General features: G+C 53.4%; 1 protein-coding gene across 1 annotated transcript in view; it reads left to right on the top strand.

Moving 5' to 3' along the window:
- Nucleotides 1-1,146: 1,146 nt before the first annotated feature.
- Tfeb (transcription factor EB) overlaps nucleotides 1,147-22,334 on the top strand; it is a 52,019-nt gene continuing 30,831 nt past the window's right edge. The window contains exon 1 of the mRNA XM_028887205.2: nucleotides 1,147-1,404. The gene's annotated coding sequence lies outside the window, so the exon portion shown is untranslated. The remainder of the gene's footprint in view (nucleotides 1,405-22,334) is intronic.

Below are 22,334 nucleotides of genomic sequence, written 5' to 3'. Positions count from 1 at the left end.
TGTACCCTGGGGTAAGGCCTCTCTCTGCATGTGTACCCTGGGGTAAGGCCTCTGCATGTGTACCCTGGGGTAAGGCCCGACTCTCCCCCAGATGCTGTCTGGGAACCTGACAAATAAGATTGCCTTGTTTACAGTTAAGATAGCTTAACTTCCTTCATGATCTTTTACCTGGTCAGTTACAACACTATCAGGACACCTCAGGAAACATCCTGTGATCTTATTTAAGTTTCTCAGCAGTCCTCAGAAGATAACTTCAGAGCTCACCAAAACAAGAAATCTGGCTATCGTAAAAGACAATGAGAAACCCACACCCAATTTCTCTGATGGGTCTATTCTTTTCCTGGTCATCTCTTTGTCTTAACCTCTGTGTTTTAAATATATATTTAAAAATATATTTTTAAGTCGGGCAGTGGTAGCACAGGCCTTTAATCCTAGCAGTCGGGAGGCAGAGGCAGGAGGATCTCTGTGAGTTTGAGGACAGCCTGGTCTGCAGAGCGAGTAGGACAGCCAGGGCTACACAGAGAAACCCTGTCAACAAAATCAACCAACCAAACATATATATATGTTATTTATATATATGTATATATATTTAAATATATGTTATTTATATATTATTTACACATATACTTTAAAATAAACTACAGTTCTGCTTCATACAGTTAGTCCTAAAATAATAATAATTAATAGAACAACAACAATTATTGTTATTATTATTAAACAAAGAAGTCAAAAGTCTCTCCAAGTGGAGGTTATGAAAGGACAAGGTAACTCAGTCTGACGCTGGCGATTCTGAGTATCTCCTGTTGCATAAACCAGGAGGGACCGCCTGGGACCCTGCATCTTTCTCACATTCTTGGAAAAGTAGCTTAGTCCTTTCACAAGATGTCATAATGTAGTAAGTCCTAGCTCTGGACATCACTGATAGAGAAGAGAAAGAAAATCTGAAAAGGGAAAAGGGGTCAGATGTTTAAAGTCAAAACTTGATTCCTTTGAACCTCGGCCAGCAGAGTAGAACTGCAAATCCCGGCGAGCCCCGCGCGGCGGGGGCAGGGACTACGTTTCCCAGCGGGCGCCGCGGTAGGCCTCCGGGGGCGGTCCGCAGGGGGCGGGTGCTGCCCTCTGCCGGGCGCAGCGGGAAGTGGGCGCGGAGTGACAGCCGGAGCCCGAGCGCCGGGCGCGGGGCTAGGTGACAGCGGAGGCGGCAGCTGCGGGCGGGACGCAGAGAACGGCGACGGCGCCGACGGCGGCGGGAAGGACGGACGGGGCGGGCCTGGCTGGCTGCGCGTAGCCCGAGGAGCCCGAGAGCGGGCGGCGGGCGAAGATCGGGGGCCCGGCACCCGAACTTGGGACAAGTTACCGGAACCGCAGGGCGCCGGCGGCGGACAGATTGACCTTCAAAGCGAGGTGAGCGGGACTAGGGGGCAAGGGGTGCACGGGGGACTGGGGAATGCCAGCTCCGCACTTCCCATCCTGGGGGTGCCCGAGACAGGTGGGGTGGGTGGACGGGGGTACAGACTTGAGCAGGACAGGGTGCACCGCACCGCGACCCATCCGCAGCCGGTGCAGCCCTGGGTACCGGGCGCGTGGCCCCAGCGGTGCAGCTCGTCAGCCGGGGAGCCCCTCGGGCCCCTCCCTTCAGGCCGGGCAGGGGGCCGCCTCCCCGCGACCTTATGTAACCGGGGCGGGAGTGGCCGAGGCGGGCACGGGCCTTCCTGGCCCGGGGAAGCTGAGCGGAGCTAGGGCGGGAGGCGCAGGAGTGAACTTGCCAGAAGTTTTGAGGGACGCTCGGGCCCTGAGCTCGCTCCCCCTCCCCCGATGCGGCGGGGGCGGGGGGCTCGGGGGAGGGAGTCCGAGGCCCCGGGAGGTGTGCAAGTATCAAGGCCGGCGGGGCCAGGCCCAGCCTGGATGGTCGCGGGGGGAGTGGGAGGGCCGGAGAGGCGCCACGCCCCGTGGGCTGGGCTGCTGTGTCCGGGGGTGGTGTGGACGTCCCATCCCTCCCTCCTTCGGTGCCCGTCTTCCTCCTGGTCTCTTGCAGAAAGACACCCCTGATTTCAGCCCCTGGTGTCCCTGGCAAACTTATCCTCTTGCATTATCCCACCACCCTAGGGAACCCCAACTCGGGTCCCACCTTCTGTGCGTCTCACTCTCTGCTTCCTTGAGCTTCCAGTCGGCTGCCCTCCTCCCTGAGCCACCCTCTTGGTCCCCAATTCCGGGAAATACGCCCCCTTGTCCCTGTCTACCCCCTTCTCTCTGCACCGTCCAACCCCAGACTAGCCCGCCCGCCCCGCCAGGTCAGTGCCTTCGTCTCCCCCACCCCCAACTCCGGACCCCGTCGCCTCTTCCGCCCAGCGCCTCCTGGAAGGGAGCTGGCGGATGCCACCTGGGTCTCCGCCCCTCGGCCCCCGCCGTGCTCTGGGTTCTGGCTTCACGCACCGCTGCCCGGAGCTGCTCCGGGCTGCGCGAGCAGGTTCGCGCCGCAGCCGCCTGGCGCGCCCCAGCCCCGCGCCCTGGGGAGGAAGGGAGGGCGCCGGCCCGGGTGGGGCTGGTCTGCGCCAGCGCTCCCCCGGCCCCCGCCCTCCGTTCTGCGCCTGCCCCTCGCCACGGCGCCCTTCCCCAACCTGCGTCAGCTTTCGCTTGTCCTGCAGAGGACTGTTCTGTGTGACAGTCGCAGGACTGAACTTGAGGGCTCCGTCCACCGGGAAAGTGTGGCTTCCACCTTCCCCGACCCGGAGTGAGGGGCTGCTTGATGCAGCAGGGAAGGGGAGCCTCTGGGATGGGGCCTGAGGCCCCTACACCCTCCCTGGCCCGGATTCCGCTGGCCCAGACCAGGCACTGTTGGGGGGTGAGGTGGGGGGTGCGGATCTCCAGTTTCCTCTAGCGCGGCCAGGTGCAGATGCTGGCAGATCCGAACGGAGGCCGGGCTCGGTGGCCGGGGAGCTAGTCGCCGTTCCCCAGGCTCTGCCCTCCCGCAAAGAGAGCCAGCCGTAGTAACCGTCCAGCCAGGAGAGGCCGTAGAAGGGGAAGGGTTGCTGCCTCTGGAGCTTTTACTGTGCCTCAGTTTCCCTCGGCTCTTTTGGTTCCCTTCTTTTGACTGGCCTCCTGGTTATAGGACAGTTGAGAAACAGAGCATGTGATGGAGGCAGGTCTGTTTTGGGGTTCCTCTGTGTGAGAGAAGCCGATACTGCTTACACTTTACAGGGCCTGTTGCAGCCGAATACTAATTCCCTGTCCACCTAGGAGGTGGGGCTAGATGGAGACCCAGGTCTCTTGGTTCCAGGCCCCATGGAATGAGGTGAACATTGAATCCACAGAGAGGCAACAACTATGCATTTAGGGCTGATGGCCTGGTGACTCAGTCAGGGGTGAGCAGGGAGTGGGCCAGGGAAGGCACCCCTGGGGGTGTCCAGTGCCCGCCCATCCCATCACCAGTGAGCCGCCACCTGCCCCCACACCATTTCCTGAATGCTGGGAAGTAGGTGGGAGGCGACCTACCCTCTGCCTGGCTGCCCTTTGAGGGTCTGGCTTCTGGCCCTGATCCCTCCTGGGCTCTGTTTATGGCTGTAATTGCATCGTTAGTTAGGGTTTATAGAGTTACTTAGCACCTGCCCCCACAGGGAGGGGCCCGGCCACCCTTCCCTCTGGCTTCCGTCTCTTCCTTTTCAAAGTCAAGTTGGTTTTTGCAGGCAGCAGGGGTTTCCCCAACCACAGCTGGCATGAAAGCCAGGTTGAGAGCCTTTGTCCTGGGGATGGAGGACAGGGGACACTTGGGGCCCAGCTCGGGGCTGCCATAGAAATGACAGTGGAGATTGAGTTGGCCTCCTCGTGTGTCTGTGTGTGTGTGTGTGTGTGTGTGTGTGTGTGTGTGTGTGTGTGCGCGCGCGCGCGCCAGGGGGCGGGGGCGGGGCGGGGGAGGGGTGTGTTCAGATTCTCAGAGCTTCCAGAAGGATCCCTGTCTCAGGGTACACACACACACACACACACACACACACACACACACACACACACCGCCTCTATGCATGCGCTGTGAAAAGAGACTAGGAACAGTCATGCTTTAGCTGCTGTGAGGGCTAAGGGCAGAGAAGGGCCAGGTACCTGGTGAGTACAGGGTGGGGTTTGTGTAACAGACGTGGAGTTGTGGACTCCAGTCAGTGTTGTGGATGAGTTGTGTGGATGAGCGTCCCTGATGGAGTGATGAGAACACACACTGTATTTATTAGAATGTTCCAGTGCCGTACCAGAGCCGGACTGTAATAAAACCTAGCTGCAAGCAATAGCTGCCAGCCCTGAATGCGTCTCTCTGCACCAGGGCAGGCATTATTGTTCCTGTTACCCCGATTCAGAGAAGTTAAGTAAATTGTTGAAAACCACACAGCCTGGAAGTAGAGGGATGGGGTTCTAACCCAGGCTCAACCGATTCCAAGACCCACATCCTTAATTCCTGAAGAAGAGCACTTCAGTGTTAGTCAGAAGTTCCTTTTTTATTTTTCTTATTTGTTTGTTTGTTTATTTATTTATTTAAGGCAGGTTTTCTCTGTGTAGCCCTGGCTGTTGTAGAACTCACTCTGTAGCTCAGGTTGGCCTCGAACTCAGAGATCTGCCTGCCTCTGCCTCCTGAGTGCTCGGATTAAAGGAGAGTGCCACCACCGCCTGGCCAGAAGTTCTTTTAAAAAAAAAAATTTTTTTTTAAAATTTATCTGTGTTTGGATGAGGTTGTGTGCACAGAGTGCAGTGTCCACAGGGTCCAGAAGAGGGCATCAGATCCCCTGGAGCTGGAGTTCCAGGCAGTTGTGAGCTGCCAGGGTGCTGGAAACTTCCAGCTCTACCCACTGGGCCATCCGTTCTCCTTTCAAGGGTGTGTGTGTGCTGGAGAGCTGGCTCAGCAGTCAGCAGGTAAGCACACTGGCTGCTCTTCCAGGGGGACCGAAGGTCAGTTCCCAGCACCCACATGGTACCACACAACTGTCCCAACTCCAGTCCTGTGGGGTCAGTTCCTCTTCTGGCCTCCTTGGGAGCTGCACACATGCAGTGCACAGACATACTACAGACATAAAATAAAAATTAAAAAACAAATTATATGAAAAAAGAAATACAAAAGATTTTTTTAAAAGTAGAGGTATGGTAGTTTGGGGACCTTCTTTTTGCTGCCCAGGGTCTTCTGACCTGGGACCCCACTTGTCTCCTGGCCTCCTTTCTGAGCTGCTGAGCCAGGTGCCCGAAGGTCCTCTGGGGGACCCTGTCCTGTGAGGAGATAGATCGACAGGGTCTTGTATGGCCTCTCTGGAAAGCTGACTTGACCCAGGCAGGCGAGGAGGCTTCTTACAGGACAGCCTTCTGGGTGTGTGGCTTTGGCCATGGGCTGCATGTCCTTTAAGCCCCAGTCCGCCCCGGTAAGAACGAACGTGTTTCATCAGATGTGGAGGAAAGGCAGTGGCGCCTTTGGTTGAGAAAGTCCCAAGGTCACAGGACTGGGAGCCCAGAGACCCCACACCATCCACGGCTACCAGTGCGGCTCTGCTCAGCCTCCTTGTGCCTGCCTAGGAACAACACTAATCATGGGTGGGGTCCCCTCCAGTGAAGGCCGGCTCCAGGACACCAGGCTTCAGAATGGGAGGGTGTGGGTGGCAGATCTGGGGACGGACAGAGTCCCTGGAATCAAGGCTGGCTCATGTGCTCCGTGTTGTCAGGACATGACACCATCCACCACGTACTCAGCACTGTCCCGAGAGTAACTTCATCTGGATGATGTCGGCACTGTGGGCTCTGGGGCCAGGCGACCCGGCTTGGAGTCCCAACTCTGTCACTCACCACTATGGGACCCTGGGCAAGCTGTTTAGCCACCCACTGTGCCCCTGTTTCCATGACTGAGGAGTGTTCACTCTGCTTGCCCTGCCTAGGAGCAAGGGCCGAGCGTGTTGGTGCCCAGAATGCACAGCGGACCCAGAGTAATGAACACACGCTCAGCTCTGCGGCTCTTTTAGTTCTCTTTTTTCAGGGGCCTAAAGTGCTCCAGGAGAGGGAAAAAAGAACCATGGAAGGGCTGGGGTGCCTGTGTAGCTCAGCTGATAGAGTACTTGTCTAGCATGCAGGAGGCCCTGGGTTTGATCCCTGCTCCCAGATGTGCTGGCCATGGTGGTACACACCTGTCATCCCAGCACTTGAGAAGCGGAGGCGGGAGATTCAGATGTTCAAGGTCGCCCTCGGCTATAATAATGAGTTTGGGGTTGGCTTGAGAAACATTGGACCCTGCCTTAAAAAAAAAAATATCAGTAAGTGGGGTTGGAAAGATGGTTTCATGGTTATGAGCACTTGCTACTCTTCCAGAGAACTGGATTCCCAGCACTGGTGTTGGGCAGCTCCCAGCCTCCTGTAAGTCCAGCTCCAGGGGATCTGATACCTTCTTTTAGTCTTCATGGACATACACAGCACATACATTTTTAAAAACATTTTGTTTTAAAACAAAACAAACAAAAAAAGCTGAGGGTTCACACAGTTCACCCGATGTGTCTAGTACCCTGAAACACACCACCTTCCTGGAGCAATGGCTTGGCCCTTAAGAATACTAGCCGCTCTTAGTGCACCCGGTTACAATTCCCAGCACTCACATAGTGGTTCACAACCATCTGTAACTCCAGTTCCAGGGAGCCATCACCCACCCTCTTCTGGCCCGCATGCACATGGTGCACAGACGTACAGGCAGGCAAAACACTCACATAAAATAAATACTATATATTATATGTATGTATATAGTCGGCGGTGGTGGCGCACACCTTAAATCCCATCGCTCGGGAGGCAGAGGCAGGCAGATTTCTGTGAGTTTGAGGCCAGTCTGGTCTACAGAGCAAGTTCCAGGACAGGCTCTGTGGCCTTGAACTCACAGAGATCCGCCTGCCTCTGCCTCCTGAGCGAGCGCTGGGGTCAAAGGTGTGCGCCACCACCGCCCGGCCCTTTCCCTCTCCGCCTGCCTTCCTCTTCACTCTGCACCGCAGACAGACGCTGGTCCTCTTGGCTGCTGTGTTCTGCTGCGGGCAGAGATAAAGTCCCAGCGATAGGGGAGGACCTGAGACTTATCGCGCCCACAGGAAGTGCTTTGCTGTGGAGTGCGCTGCCAGGGGGTGAGATCAGAGGACAGCCAGAGAGGCAGAAGCATCAGGCAGGATCATCGTTGCTTCCTGGTTTGTGTATTGTTTTCCTCCTGGTGCTGGGTATCAAACCTAGAACCTTGTGCATGCTAGACAAGTAAGTGCTGGACCCCTGAGCTCCACCCCACTGTGTTCCCGGGGGACCCCTGAGCTCCACCCCCACCGTGTTCCCGGGGACCCCTGAGCTGCACCCCCACCGTGTTCCCGGGGACCCCTGAGCTGCACCCCCACCGTGTTCCCGGGGGACCCCTGAGCTGCACCCCCACCGTGTTCCCGGGGGGGGACCCCTGAGCTCCACCCCCACCGTGTTCCCGGGGGACCCCTGAGCTCCACCCGCACCGTGTTCCCGGGGGACCCCTGAGATCCACCCTCACTGTGTTCCCGGGGGGGGACCCCTGAGCTCCACCCCTACCGTGTTCCCGGGGGACCCCTGAGCTCCACCCGCACCGTGTTCCCGGGGACCCCTGAGATCCACCCTCACTGTGTTCCCGGGGGACCCCTGAGATCCACCCGCACCGTGTTCCCGCCTTTAAACAACACAAGCATAAAGAACAGGAGACAGGAGCCTGGCGGGTGCCGTGCCCTGCCTGGTTCTGCTAGCGGACATTCCACCTTGTTGGCAGTTATGCATACAGTAGGATTTGATGCTATGGAGAATAATCCAGAACTCGAGCGGACTCCGTGTCTAGAAAGCTGGGATTCCTGTGCCCTGGTTTCCGCCCTCCTTCCTTCAAGGGCCTTCTCCCGTCACATCTTCCGTGTCCTCTCCCTCCAACCAAAGTTTTCTCTCAATGAAGTCATAGTTCTCAAGGAGGGCATTGGACCTTCCCATCTCACCGCAGGCCTGGCTGATTATTCTAATCATCTGGGTGCTCTTACAAAACGCCCTTGCCTCCCTGTCTCTGGGGGTGGGGCCTGGGCATCAGTGTGGAAACAAAGCCCAGGTGGTTCCCACGCCCTTTCTCCAGGCCGCAGAGCCCAGGGCTACAGCTCTTGCACCAAGCAGGCCTGAGAGGTCCCCAGCGGGGACTCTTCCTCTCCACTTTCTCTGCCCGGCTTCACATCTCGTGCTCAGTAGTTCCCAAGTTTTCTGAGGTCTGGAGTTTTACTTCTTTAAAAATAAGGATTTTTATTGATTTATTTTTCATTTTTTCAGTGTGTGTGCACATATTCATTTGTGTATGTGTGCAGGTGTACTTGTGTGCAGAGACCAGAGGCAACCTTGGGCGTCATACTCAGGAACACTGTCTACCTTCTTTCAGACAGGGCCTTTCATTGATCTGGAGCTCACCACTGAGGGGAGATTGGGAGATCTCAGTGATCCCCATGTCTCTGTCTCTCTTGCTCTGGAATTATAAGCATGTGCCATCACACCCCACATTTTTACATGGTTTTAGGGATTGAACGTTGTAGCACAAATCTTAAAAGGTCTTAATAAAAAACAAACCTGGGAGCCAGGTATTGGGGTGAAAGCTGAAAGACCAGAGAAACAGAACCAGCCACAGCTAACCTCACCTTGCTAACTCCACGAATCCTCAGACTGAAAGCCCGTGAGTCCTCACCCGAAAGGGATCTCAGCTCAACTGCTTACAAGCCTCTAGTTCCTGGTCCTCACACCTTCTATACCTTTCTGCTTCCTGCCGTCACTTCCTGGGATTAAAGGTGTGTGTGATTCCCAGTACTGAGATTAAAGTTGTGTGCCGCCACTGCCTGGCTCTGTTCCCAGTGTGGCCTTGAACTCACAGAGATCTGGATGGATCTCTGCCTCCTGAATGCTAGGATTAAAGGCGTGTGCTACCACTGCCTTGCCTCTATGTTTAATCTAGCTGCTGGCTCTGTCCTCTGATCCTCAGATAAGTTTATTAGGGTGCACAAAATATTGGGGGACAAATATATCACTACAGAGCATGGGCGCTTGTGCACTATTCATTGAACCATCATCACAGCCACTATTTTATTTTATTACTTTTGTAAAGATTTGTTTTTTATTTTAAGTTGTATGTGTCTATATGGGTATGCGTGCTCATGTGTGCAGTTGCCCACTGAGGCCAGAAGAGGGCATCAGATCCCCTAGAGCTGGACTTACAGTTGTGGTGGGTTCTAGGAACCAAACTCGGGTCCTCTGGAAGGCAACAGGCACTCTTAATCGCAGAGCCATCTCTCCATCCCTATTTATTTGCTTATTTATTTAAAAAAGAAAAGCCCCTTTAAAATTTTTATGTGTATGGGTGTTTTGCCTGGCATTTCTGCCTATCACATCCATGCAGCACCTGTGGAGGCCAGAAGAGGGCGTTGGATCCCCTGGAACTGGAGTTACAGATGGTTGTGAGCTGCCATGTGGGTGCTGGGAACTGAACCCTGGTTTTCTGCCAGAGCAACCAGTGCCCTTAACCAGTGAGTCATCTCTCCAGCCCTGTTTTATTTCTTTTCTTTTTTCTTTTTTGGTTTTTTGAGACAGGGCTTCTCTGTGTAGTTTTGGTACCTGTCCTGGCTCTTGCTCTGTAGACCGGGCTGGCCTCGAACTCACAGAGATCAGCCTGCCTCTGCCTCCTGAGTGCTGGGATTAAAGGCGGGCGCCACTACCGCCCGGCTATTTTATTTCTTTTTGAGACAAGGTCTTACTGTATATATGTCAGGCTGGTCTCAAAGTTGTGATCCTCTTGCCTCTGCCTCCTGAATTCTGGGTTCACAGGTGTATGCCACTACACATCTGGTGTGAACTGAATTTCTGGCAAGTTTTCACAAGAAGCCAAGTTGTTGGTGCCCAGAACACACTTTTGACTTGTAGCTGTGCAGGTACCCAGTAGTGATGTCTCAGGTTGTGGTGGGTTGGTTTGGCTGATGTTGTCTTTCAAGGCAGATCTCTAGGGCAGGGCCTACTTCTGAGTCTTGTGCCAACATTTCTGTCCCAAACTCTCATTTATTGGTCTGTTTTGAGTTACTACAACAGAACACCAGAGAATCAATCAGTAAGTTCACAGTTTGTGTTGAAGGCGAGAGACCTCACCTGATCTGACCCTTCTGGTCCTGTGTTGGGAGGAGAGTGAGGGGAGATTGCAGTGTGCTGTGTTGGCTGAGCTTTTAAGTATGGATGTGGTGTGCGTGTGCGTGGGTGTGGGTGTGCATGCACGTGTGTGTAGACCAGAGGTCAGCATCATGTGTCCCTCCTTCATCACTCAATACTTGTTTACTTATTTATTTATTATTTTTGAGGCAGAGTCTCTCCTTGAACCAGAAGCTTGTTAATTTGGCTGGGCTGGATGGCTTCGGGGATCTGTCTGTCTCCTCTCACTTAGTGCTGAGGTTAGAAGCACATGCTGCCATGCCTGGCTTTTATGGGGGTGCTGGGCATACAAACCAGGGTCTTTGGGCTCTGGCCTAAGAAGCTCCCAGCACTCAATCACAGGGACTCCACCCTGATGGGTTTACCTAATTCTGATCACTTACTTCCCAAAGGCCCTCCCTCTGGGCATCAGGATTGTATTTCCAGCATCTTAATCCCCACCAGGAGTAATGAGGATTAAATCTCAACCCATAGGGGACACTCCAGCCACACCCAAACTTGAGCGTCCCAGGAAACTCTGCATTATTTAGCCATCTGCTTCTTGGTCTCACTTTGGGACAAGTGCTTAAGAGATCCGTGCTGTCTGCTTAGGGCAGAGTGAGGTGGATGAGTTACAGCTCTGAGCACAGTGTCATTGAACTTGAGGTAGAGGCTGAAACTGTTGAGTGTGATTGGTGGTGTCCTGGGACACTGTTGGAAGGAGGGAGCCATCCTCCCAAGTGAGGCTGCTAAACACATGACACCTTAACTCTCCACACAGGGCCACACGGCAAGTATTTGATCACTGAGTCATATTTATTTTTTGAGTCATGATTGTGTATGATGGGGGAGGGCACGTGCCAGGGTTTGTGTGCGTTGGAAGACAACATTGTTTTGTTTTAGGCAGGGTCTCTACACAGCCCTGGCTGTCCTAGAATTCACTCTGTAGACCAGGCTGGCCTCAAACTTACAGATCCGCCTGCCTCTGCCTCCTGAGCGCAGGATTAGAGGTGTGCGCCCCCACCACCTGGCAGAGGACAACTTTGTGGAGTCAGGTCTCTCCTCCCGCCGTTATGAGGCTCTAGGAACCAGGCCTGCACAGCTGTTATCTGTGGAGTGTTCCCCCGCCCCTAAGTCACGCTCCTTACTGAGAGTAAGCAGAAGGTGCGAAAGAAGAAAGCGCCCCTTTCTTTGCTTAGATGGGTGTCAGAGGGACCCCTGGGAGAGGACATTTCATCTAGAAGGTTCTGGGCTCCTATTTACTTACATTATTTTAAAGTTGATATTTACTTACTCTGTGTGTGTGTGTGTGTGTGTGTGTGTGTGTGTGTGTGTGTGTGTGTGTGTGTAGACGTGCTTCTTATGTGGGGGTCAGAGGACAACTTTCGGGAACTGTTTCTCTCCTACCATGTGGGACCCAAGGTCAGACTCAGGTCACCGGGTTTGGCAGCCATCTTGTTGGCCGCTGTGTGGGTTTTGTTGTTGTTGTTGTTGTTGTTGTTGTTGCTTTTGAGACCCGGCCTTCTGTAGTCAGGCTGTTCTTAGACTCTCCGTGTCGTCAAGGGTGACTGGAAACTTCTGACCCTCCTGCTTCCCTCTCCCAAGTGCTGGGACGACAAGCAGGCATCACCATGTCTGGCTTTGTTTGTTTTAAAATGTTGAGACTCACGGTATGTCCCAGTATGTCACTCAGGCTGGCCTTGAACTCGGGATCTTCCTGTCTTAGTCTCATCTCCCTCTTGAGGGTATTACATTATCAGGAGTGCCGGGGCTCAGGGTTGGAGGAGCTGGACCAAAGCTGGTGAGGAGGAGCTTAGAGTCCCAGAAAACAGATGATTGATAGCACTGGACCTCAGCTGCCGTAGTTGGGTTTTGGTGGTGGTGTTTGTTTTGTTTTGTTTTTGACTCTTAGGGGGCCGGCCACCCAGCTCCCAAATAAATACATACACGGAACTTACGAATGCCCAGCCTTAGCTTGGTTTGTTCCTTGCCAGCTTTTCTTAACTTAAATTATCCTCTTTCTCTTCAACTATATTTTGCCTCTGGGCTTTTTGCCTTTCTCTATCTATATGTCTTGCTTTCCTTCTCACTCCACGGCTGGCTGGGTGACTGGGTGGCTGGGTGGCTAGGTGGCTGGGTGGCTGGCTCCTGGTGTCCTTCTTTCCTCCTTTTCTTGCTCCCCCCTCTCTTTCTAGATTTCTCATCCTATTTATTCTCTCTGCCCAGCAGCCCCGCCCATTTCTCTCTCCTGCCTTGCTATTGGCCGTTCAGCTCTTTATTAGACCAATCAGGTGTTTTAGGTAGGCACAGTAACACAGCTTCTCAGAGTTAAACAAATATGTTATACAACATAAAAGAATGCAACACATCTTTGCATCATTAAACAAATATTCCACAGCATAAATGAATGTAACACATCTTTAATATTCCACAATAGATACTCTCTCAAGACAGGGATTTGGTCTGTTTTGGTCCATTCCCCTTGCCTAAAGGAGAGCCTCTAATATGGTGGATGCCCAGTAAATCTTTTGGGACGAATGAGTGAACACAAATCATATCTCATCATATGCCCAGAACCAAGGCCCTAAAAGGTAGCTTCTCCATGATCCCTACTGTGTAGGTACTTCATTACCGGACTCCCAGGACCTCATACACAGCTCACCAAAGACCTGGGTCCTCTGCTTCCGCTCTGATCCCTCCTTGCCCTCTTCTGCAGTGATCCAGCCCTAGCCCCTCTGGCTTGGGGTTCTCGGCCTCCTTCTCCCTATAGAAAACTTGCCAGCACCCCCAGCTTATCCCAGTTCTGCTAGTGGGTCTGTGGGGCGGGGCTCTGCTTGTTTGCAAGGGAAGTCACAGCCTGTCCTCTGGTTTGTTTATAATCCATTTGAGTACAGCACCTGTTCAGCCCCCCATGGTCCCCGAGGGATGTGGAGTGGCCAGGAGAGGACACACTATACTGTCCACCCCCCCATCACTCAGCTCTAGCCTGGTGTGCTCAGCTGTCCCAGCAGGGCAGTGCTGGCTGGCTCTGCCACGGGCTGACTGGAGTCTTAGCAGTTGCCTGGCTAGCACTGTTATTGAGAGGAAGAAGGAGGAGGCTTAGAGACCCAGCAGCTAGCAGACCATGGCCTTCAGCACCACAGGGGTCATCAGATGTGGAGTTTGCACCCAAGTCTGTACTGTCCACATAGGTGGTTTGGGACAGAAGCTTCTGGAAGTCTCAGAACAGAAACAGGCAAACAGACAGCAGATAGAAGAAGACAGGCAGATGAGGCCTCTTGACTCTCGGGTGGGCCCTTAGCTCTTCCTGCCTTCTGAACCCCAGAAAGGGCTGCTCTGCCACACTCTGGGTTGTTTAGTTAGGGGTCACTGCTGCAGGCCCAGGAGAATTTCTTCCTGGACAGAGTCCTTCCTTCTAGGCATTCTGGAGGAGAGGGGAGGCCCCTGGGCCATTCACCTGCTGTGTAGAAGCCTTGGGGCTGTGAGGTCTGTATCCTCGGAGGCCTGAGGACAGTGAGTCTACTCTCCCCTCCTCCACTCACTTCCCACCCTTCTCCCTCTCCCCACTCCCACAGAAACTGGAACAGCCCCAATATCTGTCTCTAGTGCATACTAGTGCATATTCTCTCTCTCTCTCTCTCTCTCTCTCTCTCTCTCTCTCTCTCTCTCTCTCCCTCTCCCTCTCCCTCTCTCTCTCCATCCACTTTAGTTCTTTTTGTCTTCCTCCTTTCCTCGTGCTCAGGGCATGACCCAGAGTGGCCTCCAGGGCCTGCCACTGGGCCCTCGAAGGAATGACCCAGGATAGAGTGAGGTGGGAGCTCGGGTACCTGGCCTGAGGTGCTCACTCTGCCCTCATCCAGGAAGGGGCATCCTGGGCGGGGTGAGAAAGAGGTAGCCAGCTCTGGTTGGCTGGGGGGCAGCCTGCAGCCTGGGCCATGCTGGGCACATTGGGGGGTCTCCATAGAGAGGGCCCCAGGCATCATCACACACTCTAGAACTGTGACTAATTATAGGTTATTATCCAAGTGTTTTGAGCCTAATTATAGTGTTTTCAAAGCCAGGTGTGGGAAGAAAATATTAGAATTTCTGTTGCTGTTTACCTATATCTTGTCCTTTCCTGCCCCGTTTCATTGTGAAATGCGGCATGGTTGCCAAAGACAGCATAAATATACAAGTGCAAAAGTGACTGGGTCAGCAGCATTGCCCGGCGGCAAAGGCACTTGCTGTTGAGCTCAGTGACCTGAGTTTGATCCCCAAACCCACACGGAGGGAGGAGAGAACGGCCTTCTGTCTCAGCAGTGTCCATAAATGATCCTGTGCCTACACAGGACAAATCAGTAAGGAGGGAGCTTGAGGCTGGAGAGATGGCACACTGCTCTTGCAGAGGACTGGTTGGACTCCAGCACCCACATGGGGCAGCTCACAACCACCTGTGACTCCAGCTCCAGGGGATCTGGCACCCTCTTCTGGCTTCCAAGGGTGCCTGTACACAGTTGCACATACAAGCATGCACACATAAATAAAAATAAAATAAATTCAAATAAATAAATCACATAAGCTCAAATAAAAGGGACGCCCCAGATTACAAGCACCTGGATGGAAGAACAGACTGAACTCTAAAATCAGCTCTTGTGAGCTGGGTTTGGTGGCTCACCCCTTTGATCCCAGCTCTCAGCAGGCAGAGGTGGGTGGATCTCTGTGTGTTCAAAGCCAGCCTGGTCTACATAGAGAATCTTAAAGCAAGAAAAAAAAAAAAAAAGAAGAAATAACTTTCTTCCCTTCCATAACTTGCCACTATCTATTTTTTTTTTCTTTTCGAGACAGGGTTTCTTTGTGTAGTTTTGGTGCCTGTCCTGGATCAGGCTGGCCTCGAACTCACAGAGATCCACCTGGCTCTGCCTCCTGAGTGCTGGGATTAAAGGCGTGGGCCACCGCTGCCTGGCTCAACCCCTCATTTTTAAAATAAATCTATTTTTTTATATGTTTGCTAGCATGCATATGCTAAATAATTGATGTATACAGTGGGCCCACTGTCTATGAGTCCTACATCTAAGAATTGAGCCGACTTCAGATTAGAAATATTTGAAAGGGAGACTTAGTAGTTAAGAGGGCTTGCTCTTCTTTCAGGGGATTTAAGTTTGGTTCCCAGCACCGCAGTGGGTGGTTCATAAACTGTCTGGGTCCAGCACCTTCATCTGGGTTCCGTGGGCACGGCACTTTGGTGTATACACCCACGCCCAGACACGTACACATAGGCATGCACCTGTATTGAATACGTACACAGTTTTCCTCGCTACTGTTCCCTAAACAGTACAATGATGTTAGGTTTTGGAGTAACCTAGGCATGATTTAAAGCATATAGGAGAACGTGCAATGGGTTAGATGGCCTGTGTTTAAGAGACACTAAATGTTTCTGGACTTTAGCATCCAAAGGGATCCTGGAATGAATCCCAAGAATACTGAGGAATGGGAATGATGGGAAGCATTTCTGAGGCCAGGGACGTATTCATTAGGATTGACCTGTTTCTTTCCTGTCTTCCTTTCTGTTCTATGATGGGAGGGGTCTCTGGTCAAAATGGGGAAAGGCCACTGCTTAGTGTTGGAAAGCTGCCAGGGAGTCGTGCTTGAGTGGGAGGGGACCCCAAGTGGCAGTGCTTGCTGTGGAGGTACCCTCTTTCCAGAGGGTACATGCAGCCTTGCTTCTGGACCTCCAGCCTAGTGAATCTGGCACAGGAGGAGGACTTCGTACCTTCGGCCAAAATTGGAAAGCCCTTGACTTTCAGCCACTCCTAGGGCAGCAGTTCTCAGGTGGGAGCAATTTATTGGCCAGAGGACATTTGGCAATGTCTGATGACATTGGCTAGTGGTACTACAAAGCATCCTAAAAAGGACAAGTTGTCCCACATCAGAAAATGGTCTGGCCCCAAGTCTCAATGGTATGGCCTCTGAGAAGTTACTTGGGTGCTCTGTGCCTCAGTTTCTCCATCTGAAAAATGGGGTGGTAAGGTTGCTGCCTGTCTCCATAATGGGGCTGTCATCAGGATGGGACACAGGTGTTCTGTAGGGAGCCCTGGGGCTGGCTACTGGGGTTCCCAGACAAGATGGGTTTTCTAGCTCTCCCCCTTCCTCGCTCACCATGTTCCCGTCCACTGAGCTAGAGGCACCCGTGATGAGCCTGGTGCTGTGGTTCCCCCTGCAGGGACCGCCCCGAGGGCCCCAGGCTTTTGATGAAGGCTGCAGAAATGTGGGGCTCCGTGGGAGCCGTGGGGCCCGGACAGATCCACTTCTGACTTTGTCCTTAGCTGGAGTCCAAGGTTGTGGGGGTGATAAAGAGGTACTTACGGCTGTTCTTTATCTGAGGCCCCATTGCAGGTCCAGGGCGGCCTTGGCTCTGCACGTCCAGCCAGACTTCTGCTCACCCTTCACATTCTTTCCTGTTGGCTAGCCCAGGGCAAGTCAGAGTCATAATTGTCCTCTCTGGGCTTCTCTGGCCTCTCTGTTCTGGGCTCCCCTCATGTCACTGTCCTCTGGCTTTTCCAGGAGTCATGGCTGGTTCAGTTCCCTGCTACACCTCTGAAATATGCTGGAAAGCAGGGTCCAGCGAACTGCTCCATTCTGGGGTAGAGGTGTCTGAAAGCAGCTTAATAAGGCCTGCCCTTCAGGACAAGTATCTACCCGTGGGCGCGGGGATTCACCATCCCTTCCCTCACCGTCCAGTGCAGGCTCTGGCATACCTCTGTGACAGGCTGTGACAGAAGAGGCCTAACCCTAACCCCGACGAGCCATAGAAATCACCTGTGCGGAAGAATTCTTTCCCACTGGCCAGAGTGCCTTGGCTCCGATCTGCCCAGAGCCTGATGGGCGACATTTGGGTCTCTCACATCAAGAGGGGCTGTATGAGACTGAGACCTGGGTGCCTAGAGGCCAAGGCCCCAGGTGTGTGGCTAGTGGGGAAGATGGAGAGCTCTGATATTCTCTGGGAGGTTTGTGTTGGCCGTTGTCCCTCTGTGTCTCTCTCGGGGTGCCTTGAAACCGAGGTGGTGATTAAGAAAGCCTCTGTCTAGGACTGGAACCTGGGGTTGGGGAGGTTGGAGGCAGCCTGCCTGGGTAGGGTAGGCTTCTGCAGAGAGGGGAAGAGGCTTCCGGCTGGAGCTTCCCTCTGTGCGGTGAGTAATCCTAGGCCACATTCACAGCTCCCAGGGGATTGTGCAACTTCCTCTCACTGAGGTGTAGGGGGCTGGGTGAGAAGCAGGGCTGGGGGAAATGAGGAAATGATTGGGGCTTGAGTGGGGGATGGAGCTGAGCACCCCGGGGACCTCCTTCCAAGGGTTACCCTCTCCCAGGTCTATGCAGGGGTGTGTGTGTGTGTGTGTGTGTGTGTGCATGCGCGCGCGTATCTGTGACATTTTCAGAAAGGAAATCTCCCCCTCCCCCCCCGCCCCCCCCCAGGCCCCTCTGGCTCAGGGGTCTTTTTTTTTGGTTTTTCGAGACAGGGTTTCTCTGTGTAGCTTTGTGCCTTTCCTGGAACTCGCTTTGGAGACCAGGCTGGCCTCGAACTCACAGAGATCCACCTGCCTCTGCCTCCCGAGTGCTGGGATTAAAGTTGTGCGCCGCCGTCACCGCCCGGCTTCAGGGGTCTTTCCACTGAGACTTTGTCTCACCATGTATATCGGACTGGCCTCTCCATCTTCTGCCCCAGCCTACTGGGCTGGACAGAGGGCAGAGGGGAGAATGGGGAGGGTCCAGTTGTTAAGGGGGAGTGTGCCCAGATCCAATTAGGAGCAGAGGGTGGTGGAAATCATGGGAAATTAGGAGCCACACAGTCTCCTCACCTCCCTAGACTTGTTTCTAGGTCCTAGTGAAAAGGTCATGTAGGCATGATGTGTCTAGCTGAGAGTGAAATCCCATTTCTGTTGAGTCAGGGCATCAGTCGGGGTTTGAACCCTTCCAGCTGTGTGATCCTGGCAGGTAACTTGCTTTCAGAGTGCCTCGGTTTCCACATCTCTAAGATGGAATTGGCAAGTCTAGGTCCCTCATCCTGTGTGTTCATCATGGGTATTGAAAGACATGAAGTGCTCGGAACAGAGGCTGGCAACCAGTAAGTGTTCTGTGCCTGTTAGCACGCTTTACCCACGAGCGAATGTGTCTGTGCCTATGGCAGCACGCTGCCCCAGCAATAATAATAACAATAGCAAACACGGCATCTTTGTTCTGAGGGTCTGAACTAGGCCTTGCCGATGCTGTACCACCCGGACCCTTGAGGTGGTTATCTTTGATGGAGAGTGGTATGGTAAATATCTGGCTGTACATTCTGGAAGACTTGGATTGGTTCTCCCTGAGCCACGTACTGTGTGACCCTGAGCCTTAGTTTCTTCCTACTAGAAATAAGGACCCAACAGTTCCTGCTTGCTAGAGAGAAGGGAAAGGCGAGGTCAGGTAGTATGGCAACATGGTTCCCGGGCCACCTACTAGGTCTAGAATTGTAGCTGCATAGATATGGAGGTGGTGGTCAGGAAGGGCTTTTTTGAACTATGGCCCAGGCCACAAATTGAACTCATGAAATCAGTGCTGTGGTATCTATGAACAGTTGTTGTTAAGAAAGAAAATATGTGTGTTTCTGTGTGAGTGTATGTGTGCCATGTGAGTGTAGGTCCTCATAGTGGCCAGAAGAGGGAGTCCAATCCTCCTGAGACTAGGGTTTCAGATGGTTGTGAGCCACCTGACGTAGGTGCTAAGAACCAAACTCAGGTCCTCTGGGAGAGGAGGAAGTACTCTTAACCACAGAGCCATCCCTCCAGCCCTCCATGATCATTTTTAAAAACTAAAAAGGAATCATAGAAAAGGGCTGTGGAAGCCTAGTGGAGGTGGCGCACGCCTTTGATCCCAGCACTCAGGAGGCAGAGGCAGGCAGATCTCTGTGAGTTCGAGGCCAGCCTAGTCTACAGAGCGAGATCCAGGACAGCCAGGACTGCACAGAGAAGCATAAAGACCTGTGTTTGAATCCCCAGCACCCACATAAAAGCCAGGAATGGCCACAGATGCCTGTGACCCCAGAGTTGGGAATCAGAGACAGGGGGATTCCAAGAGCCGAAACAGTGAGCTCAGGTTTGGTGAGAGACCCTGTCTCAGAAGAATGAGGGGGAGGGATAGAGCAGGAATCTGGTGTTTTCTTCTGGAGTGTGTGTGTGCACACGCATGTACATGCACATGTATACACACACACACACACACACACACACACACACACACACACGGAATAGAGCAGAACTATTTGAGTGTGTTGCACAGTGCCAGTATATCAGGAACTTCTGTTTTGGAAAGCACTTTGTGTTTTGTGTGTGCCTCCAAGGTCAAATGAAATACATCTTTCTGTGAGTCATGGTTCAAAACTTTGGGGCCGTTGCCTTGGAGACTCTCTCTCCTGCACAGGGTTTATGCGGTACCTATTGATTATAAGGCCCAGCACCCCAGCTGGGGCTGAGGTAGTCATCCTAAAACCCAGAGATATGGCTTGGGGGTGAGGCTTCAGGGCCCGGCTCTTCGCAAGTACAGGCAGAGGATGGAGGTTCTGGAGTGTTGGATAGGGGTGCGGGAGGAGGCAGTTCCTGGCATGGTCGGTTGGCTTGTGGTCTAGGGGCTAGAGAGCCTCTAGAGAGGCAGCTCCTTGTTGGTGGAGGCTGCAGGGCTGGGCCTGGCAGGAGGGGTCCTGTGTGTCAGAGTAGAAGGCTGGGTGGGCATCGTCTGGGGACGCTGGCGAGGGTTATTTCTATCACTCCCAGAGGGTGGGGTAGTGTTGAGGATTCAGGGTTGCCCCCCCCTCCCCGCTTGCAGTAACTGGGGTGAAACCAAGGGGTTGGCCCTTCCCTTCTCTTGCTGGGCCTCTGTAACCTCCTGAACTTTGTCCTGCCCTCTGCCGCCCCAGCTGGCTCCGGTGGGCCTGGTCTGTGACCTGACCCTCAGCTCTGAGTCCTGTTCCGGGAGCCCAGAGCCTTTTTATCCCTTAAAGCCTAGCGTTGGCGGTGTACTTGGCCCCTCCTGGGCCTCGGTGTCGCGTCTGGAGAGTGGGTGTCCTAACCTGTTGGCAGCCTGATGGGCAATGCCCGTACCCATCTCGTGACTCAGCACTGTGAACTGATTGCAGGAAGTGTGGGAGCTCTGGGTGGGTTACTGTTGTGGTCTCCCAGGCAGGGATGCCTGAGGAAGGTCATGAGGACATCAGCTGCCTGTCTGGAGAATCCCTCTTCCTCCCCACCCTGTGACCGAGGGCGGTGGGAGGAACTGTGGGGAGAAGCCTGTGATCACCACGGCAGGCCGGGGATACCCTGGCTTTGAGTGGAGGTGGTCTGCTAAGGCCCCAGAGAGCGAGGCCAGGTCTGGCACCCCCCAGCCTCTGGAGCACTGCCTTCATGGAGTTTCCAAGGAGCCCCAGCTAGAGGTTTATATTGCCAGGGGAAGGTCAGTGCCCAGTGTAACCTCCAATTTCTAGAAAGCTGTGGGCAGCTTCCGGTCTGCTGAGCATCGAGCCCAGAGGCTTGGGCATGAGCTCCATAGTACAGTTTGGTGTTTAATAAAAAGCTGCCTATATTGACTACCTGCCGTTTGGTTGTGACCTAAGAGTTGCAAAGTACTTGGATCTTGTGGGCCCTGGACTCTGTGTCACACAACTGAGGCATTCCTTGCCCCTCTAGGTAGGAAATCCAAGTCCCCAGGTGGGCTAAGAAGGTCTCTGTGGCAGAAGAGCTAGCCTACTATTGCCCAGGGCTGCTAGAACTTTCCAGTATTGGCGGCTGCCCTTGGTTTGGGTTCACTTCAAATTCTCGTGCCTCCTGTTGCCCTCTCTACAAAGTCCTCGGATTGATGAACCCGAATCTCCTAGGGGTTCTCCCAGGGCAGTTTCTGTCAATGGCTTTGGTGGTCCGGCAGGCATGGAGGGTGGAATTTGAAAAGTGCAGTATGGGTGGTGGCGGGAGATGAGAGGCACCTGTCGAGGGAGGCGGAACCTCCATATGACAAGAAAATATTACCCCTCCCCTCGGGGCACGCCAGACAGCACAGCAAATTCAGTGAATTATGATGTCTTATACATTTCAAAATAGCTGAGATCAAATTTTAAATGTTATCATCATCACCAATGATAAATATTTGAGGTGTCAGACATGTTAATTAGCTTGGTTTAATCACTCCACATTGTGTGAATATATTATAATACTAATTGTACCTATAAATATGTATCCGATTATTTATTTATCTTTATTTTGTATGGATATGTGAGTGCTTGCAATATACCTGGGCACCATATGCATTCATGGTGCCCACGGCAGCCAGAAGAGGGCGTCAGGTCCCCTGGAATGTGAGCCATCAGTGGTTGTGAACCATCCTGCAGGTGCTTGGGACCAAACCCAGGTCCTCTGCAGGAGCAGCCAGTGCTCTGAGCTGCTGAGCCAGCTCTCCAGCCCCTGTACAGAACAATCAGAGAGCTGGCCATGGCGGTGCACGCCTTTAATCCCAGTGCTAGGGAGGTAGAGATGGGTGGATCTCTGAGTTCCAGGACAGCCAGGGTTACACAGAGGAACCTTGTCTTGAAAAAAAACTAAAAAGACAAAAAATGAGGGCTGGGGTGTAGCTTGGTGGTGGAGTGTGCTTACACAGAGTGTACAGAGTGGGGCAAGTTCTTTGGTGGACTTGTTAGAGCCTGTGCGTGTATGTGTGCATGTGCATGCATGTGTGTGCGTGTGTGCGCGCGTGCGTGTGTGTGAGCGCGTGCGTGTGTGTGCATGCATGTGTGTGTGCATGTGCATGTGTGTGCGCGCGCGCGTGCGCGTGTGTGCATGCATGTGTGTGTGTGCGTGCATGTGTGTGCGTGTGTGCGCGTGCGCGTGTGTGCATGTGTGTGTATGTGCGTGTGCGTGTGCATGCGCGTACGCGTGTGTGCGTGTGCATGTGTGTGTGTGTGTAAGTGTACTTGCCAGTGCACATGTGCAGAGGCCAGAGGAGGACATTGGGTGACCTGCCCTATCAGGGTCTACCTTATTCCCTTGAGACAGGCCCTCTTACTGGACCTGGGGCCAGACTGAGAGCCAGCAAAGCCCCGGGGACCTGCTCCCTGTACAGTGCGGGGTTACAGATGCACGGGCATACACTCCTGGCTTTGT

This window comes from Peromyscus leucopus, chromosome 16_21 (genome assembly GCF_004664715.2).
Source record: "Peromyscus leucopus breed LL Stock chromosome 16_21, UCI_PerLeu_2.1, whole genome shotgun sequence".
NCBI classification, from domain to species: Eukaryota; Metazoa; Chordata; class Mammalia; order Rodentia; family Cricetidae; genus Peromyscus; species Peromyscus leucopus.
This window is presented reverse-complemented; position numbering and strand designations above follow the sequence as displayed.